This window comes from Lolium perenne, chromosome 1 (genome assembly GCF_019359855.2).
Source record: "Lolium perenne isolate Kyuss_39 chromosome 1, Kyuss_2.0, whole genome shotgun sequence".
Classification (NCBI taxonomy): Eukaryota; Viridiplantae; Streptophyta; class Magnoliopsida; order Poales; family Poaceae; genus Lolium; species Lolium perenne.
In genome coordinates, this window is record NC_067244.2 from 136,997,485 (window position 1) to 137,003,484 (window position 6,000).

Genomic DNA, 6,000 nt, shown 5'->3' on the forward strand with positions numbered 1-6,000 from the left:
GCACGAATCTCGTCCCCCAGCCTATAAATATCCGCCGTCGACCCTTTACCCCTCATTCACCCCCCTTCTCACCTCTCTGCCGAGCGCCGCCCGTGAGCTCTTCCTCCGCCGTGCCGGAACCCGCCGGAATAGTCGCCGGAGCATCGCCGGAGCGAGCCCACCACCGCAGTGTTCTTCGTGTTCTTAACTCCGGCGAGCCACCGCGCGGAAAACTCGTCGCCGGCAACTCCGACCACCGCATCGCCATTACGGTAAGTCTTCGAGCTTCACTTTCGCGCCGTAGTTGGTAGGGGTGAACTTGGGGAAGATGATGTTGGATCCGACTAAAGAAAGTTTCCGCCAAACCCTTTTTCTTCAGATGTCTTCAACGACTCCGCCTCCGACCTCGGACCCAATCGTGGCGACCCCAATCTCCTCCGCCCCTCCACCCTTTGTTCCAGTCAGGCTGGATCCTTCAAAGGATTCCGGCAAGGAGGCTGAGGGGACCTCTGCTCACCCGGAGAAAGAATCCGGGGCGGGTCAAACGGAGCACCAGGCGGAAGAGGTTGCCAAAAAGTCGAAAGCTCGCAAGCGAGACTCCGAAGCTAAGGGAAAATGGTGGCCCTGCACCACCACCGAAATGGAGCTGAAGAACCTGCAACCCGGAAGCTGGAGGTCAGTTCCAGATGAACTAGCTCCAGCTCCGAGGAACGACGAGATGGTGCTGACGAAGGCACTGGTGGAGCGCGGTTTTTCCTTTCCGCCTTCGGACTTCTTCCTGGAGATTCTGAAGACGTATGGGCTCCAACCCCACAACATATCTCCGAATAGCGTGCTTGCCATCAGCAACCACGTCACCCTCTGCGAAGGCCATCTCCGGGTAACCCCCGAGCTCTCTCTGTTCCAATATTTCTTTACTGTCAAGAAGGAGAAGATCCGCCAGACTTCCGAGTTGGCGACTTGCGGATCCATCACCTTCATCCTCCGCCCGGGTCGCGTCTACCCCCCCCCCCCCCCCCCACCGACCGCCACGAATCCGCGAGGTACTGGTCCGGGGGTTTCTTCTACTTGAAGGACGTCTCCGACCCCGCGAGCGAAAAGAAGCTGCCGCCTTTCAAGAACTGCCCCGCCACCGAGATTCCGGCATGGTCGCACTGCCCCCACCTTTCCGAATCGCCCCAGCTCACATGCACCGTCAGGCGGATCTGTAAGCTGACGGAAGAGGGGCTGACGGGGAAGGACTTAACCCTTTCCTGGTTCACCAAGCGGATCCAGCCACTCCAACAGAGGGACCGCCTGATGTTCCAATACACAGGGCGCGACGACGCAATGCGCGCTACAAAAGATAATCTTTTCGCCGACGCCATCGACAAGAGGATCCGGCTCCTCATCAAAATCCCACATGAACTCCACGTTCACGTGTGCAACAAAGACATTCATACGAATGATTCCGGAACCGCGGTACGTCGTCTTGACTTTAATCTTTTGTTTCTCTTCGCATCTACTTTTTTGTCTAAGTGTTTAACTTTGCATTAGCTCGAGGCGCTCGAAGAAAGCGAACTCGGAATTCTCCTCCGGGTTCCTTCCACCGGTAACACGGATCCGGATGTCGCATCGGAGGCGGAAGCTCCTGAAGCCCCACGCCCTGCTAAGAGGAAGAAGCCGGCTCCTTCCAGCCCCCATGCGAAGCGCCCCCGCGAAGTGCTTAGCACTGCGGCTACCCGGAAAGCGGAGGCGGAAAAGAAGCGCCTCTCGCTGATTAACACCAGCAACAAGGGGCAGCCTGCCATCCAGCATTTCTTCAAGCTTTCCGGGTAAGCTCCTATTACCGAGATCCAAGTTCTGGTTTCACGCTCAAACTTACTTTTATGTTTTTTCTGAAGCTCCGGAAGCCAGCCCCCCAAGGCCCCAAGGGTCCCAAAGAAGAGAGCCAGGCCATCTCCGGCCTCCTTTCCAATTACTCCTGAGGTTGAAGTTCCGCCCAAGGATTCATCTGCCAGCAAGCCGGATCCGAAAGACATCATCGACCTTGATGACCTTCCTGAGGATCCCGCCCACCATGGCGACTCCGCCAAGGGGACCTCCTCTCCCGTTCCTCCGCCAGATCAGCCAAGCTCCGCTTTCGCGGGGCCCACTGGAGAAGAACAGGAGCAAAAAGCTAAGCTCCTCCAAGTTACCAATGCGACTCGAGTCAACCTCCAACCAACTCCGTCCCTCCAAAAGCTTACCCTTGCGCAACGTCACGCGGAAGTTTCCGCCATGCTGAACAAGGTGTGGGGAAAGCCGGACGAGGAGGTGCGAGAGCTCGCGGACCTGGAGGACAGCCTGAAGGATTTTTTCGCCAAGCACAAGGAAGTGCGGCAGGTAATACTAGCCCCCAAGCATTGGGTGATATATTTCCATGTAATATGTATTAGCCGATGCTTTCCCAAAATGTACCTTTAGGCGGATTCTTCGCTAGCTCCCCAGACTTTAATATCCGACTAACTCTTTGCTGCTTCGCAGACTACGCGGAAACTGCACGAAGATCTGCGCGTGCACGTGCTGGAGCAGATCGCGGAAATCGAGGGGCTGCGCCAGCACGCGGAAAATAGCAAAAGAGATAACCAGCTGCTTGAGACCCGCCTTCAAGGTACGAGTTCCGGGTCTTTACTTTTTGTGCTAACATAGTTGGTCAAGATGCATAATATGTGCAACTTTCTGTCTTCAGAAGAAACTGCCAAGCACTCCTCGTTCGATGAGCTTTCCGCCAAGGTTAAGGTGCTTGAGGCGGAGAACGAGTCCCTCAAAACCTTCATCCAAGAATCCTCAAGTAAGGAGACTGAGGCGAGGAAAGAGCTCTCCGAGAAGCATGCCCGCGACCTGGCGGAGCTGAATGAAAAACTGGAGAGAAGCCAGGGCCACGTGATTTCCACAGTTGCCAAGAACAAAGTTCTGGAAGCGGAGGCGGAAGCCATCGACAAACTTATCTTCCGTAAGCGTTTTTTCCGCGCCGTTGCTCCGAGTATCTTGTATGCTTTCTCTCTAACGGAACTGAACCTCCTTCTTTCACAGCAAGCCTTGGCTTTGAGTGGTCAAAAGAGTCAAACCTGAAGAGGACGGAGGCATACGATGAAGCGCGGATCTCAATTGACGCGTTGTTTGAAGCCTGTCGCGGAATCGCCGCGGCTCTGTCTCTGAAGAAGGCCAAAACCACAGTCATCGATACGATGACCAAACTTATGCGACAGGTGCCGGATTTCATCAAAGACTGGCAAAAATCTTCAGCACGCGGAGCCGCCTCCTTAGTCCTGGCCACCTGCAAGGCTCACTTCCCCTCGCTCAACCTGGCGGATGTTGCACGCGGAGCCCCCGAGAGTTCCGACATGGGTGCCCTCCTCGCGGAAACCGAAGGCTATGAGCAGTTGTTTGTCAGGCGAGTGGATCACTCGTTCTGGTATAACAAGCACGATCTGCCCGAAGGATTTTCCGATGCAGAGGAGGAGGCAGGTGAGCCGGAGTATTATGGGGAAGGATCCGGGTCAAGCGGCGAGCATTCTGGAGGAAACTCTGGTGACGACTCCGAAGCCGGATCTGGTGACAGCGACGACGGCTCCACCTACCAGCAATCTGAAGAAGAGGACTCCGAGTAGAGTTCCTGTTTAAACAATGAGAAGTTGCATCATTTTGGCCCCAGAGTGGGTTTGTAATAAGACTTAAATTCTTAAGTAGCTAGGAACGAAACAATTATGCATGGGGCGGAAACACTTATCCTGCTATCCGTTTAATGTTATGTGCATGTTTCGTTTTGTATCGGAAAGCAAGTGCTGATTTCGTTGGCTTTCGGCTTGCTCGCTTGACCTTCCGCGAGCCGGAAGACCTTAGCCGGAAACACTCGCCAGCGGCGACGAAGCCCAATGGCAGTCCGTCAATAACCGCGGAAACAAGCCCCCAAGCATAGGTGCCGGAAATCGCTACTAGGAATCCACGAGTTCGCAACAGACAACAACTTAATCAGAAAACTTAAGCTCACGTCCTGAAGGACGATTTTTGAAAATCACAACTTTTATACACGCCTAGGCGGAAAAAATCCAGCTCTGCGGTTTTAGTCGGAAAACATACACGATCTAAAAATGAACAATTAAAGGAGGTAAAAGACTCAGAGAGTGAACCATAAGCTTTATTTCATTGATCATGTATAACTATTACAGAGTTTGTAACTCGGAAAAAATATATGCTAAGTGTAGAAAGGACGTAGCTGTGCGATATTCCAAGGGCGATCTGTTTCATCGTAGATGTCATCCGGATCCTCACGCTTGCGTTTCTGGCGCCAGTTAGCAGGTCTATCCCTCAGCTCGCGGAAATCAACAAGGTAGTACGACCCGTTATGAAGCACTTTGCTAACGACGAAGGGTCCTTCCCATGGAGATTGCAGCTTATGGTCTTTCACCTGTCGAAGGCGGAGGACCAGGTCTCCTGCCATGAAGGAGCATTTCCGAACTCGACGACTGTGATAACGTCGGAGCTTCTGCTGGTAGATGGCGGAGCGCTGGTCAGCTAAGTTCCGAGCTTCCTCGATCAGGTCCACAGATAGCTGTCTGGCCTCGTCAGCTGTTTCTTCATTGTAGGCGGAAACTCGCGGTGAGTCGTGGATGATGTCGGAGGGAAGCACGGCTTCGGATCCGTATACCAAGAAAAAAGGGGTAAACCCTGTTGATCTGTTAGGGGTAGTTCGTAAACTCCACAGGACAGCTTCCAACTCATCAGCCCAAGCTCCAGCTGCTCGTCGCAGCGGTCCTTCAAGGCGTGGTTTAATTCCTGATAATATTAGGCCGTTAGCCCTTTCAACCTGACCATTGGATTGTGGGTGAGCCACAGATGCAAGGTCTAGCCGTATCCCCATCGTTTCACAATAATCCCTCAACTCTCCTTGTGCGAAGTTTGTGCCATTATCTGTGATTATGCTGTGTGGGATGCCGAATCTCATTACGAGGCTGCAGACGAATTTTAGTGCCGTAGCACCATCGGCTTTTCTCACTGGCTTAGCCTCGATCCATTTGCTGAACTTGTCAACAGCGACCAGGAGGTATTCAAAACCGCCAGGAGATGATCTTTTTAACTTACCAACCATATCGAGCCCTGCACCGCAAATGGCCAGGTGATAGGTATGGTCTTCAGCTCTTGGGCTGGAGCGTTTGGTTGAGTAGCGTAGTACCGACAACCTCTCGCAGGTCTTGACTATTTTGTCGGCGTCTTCTTTAGTTGTGAGCCGCAGGAAACCTAACCGAAAAGCTTTTGCAACAAGCGATCTGGGGGCGGCATGATGCCCGCAGTCCCCTGCGTGGATCTCTCTGAGGATTTCAATGCCATCTTGATTGGAGACGCATTTAAGAAATACCCCTGCTGCACTTCGTTTGTAGAGCTGTCCATCAACAATTGTGTAGGATCTTGCTCGTCTGACGATCTGTCTTGCGAGGACCTCGTCCTCTGGCAACTTCTGATCAATGAGGTAGTCCAGGAAAGGCTGTGTCCAAGCCGGAATGATAGCCATCACTTCCCTAGCCGGAGACACTGCCACTTCTGGGTTTTCCGGGTTAGCGCCCTTCACCGAGGGTATCCGGAGATGGTCCAGGAAAATGCCAGGCGAAATTTGCTTCCTGCCGGATCCGAGCTTGGATAGCATGTCTGCCGCTGTGTTATCGTCTCTCCTGACGTACTTGACTTCGTATCCGAGGAAGCACTTGGCGATCTCATCAACTTCGTCTCTGTAGGCCGCCATGACGGAGTTTCTGGCGTTCCAGGTTCCGGCTACTTGTTGTGCCACCAGGTCGGAATCTCCACAGCATATGATGTGCTTGATCCCAATTTCCTTAGCGATGCGTGATACGTCTCCGACGTATCGATAATTTCTTATGTTCCATGCCACATTATTGATGTTATCTACATGTTTTATGCACACTTTATGTCATATTCGTGCATTTTCTGGAACTAACCTATTAACAAGATGCCGAAGTGCCAGTTCCTGTTTTCTGCTGTTTTTGG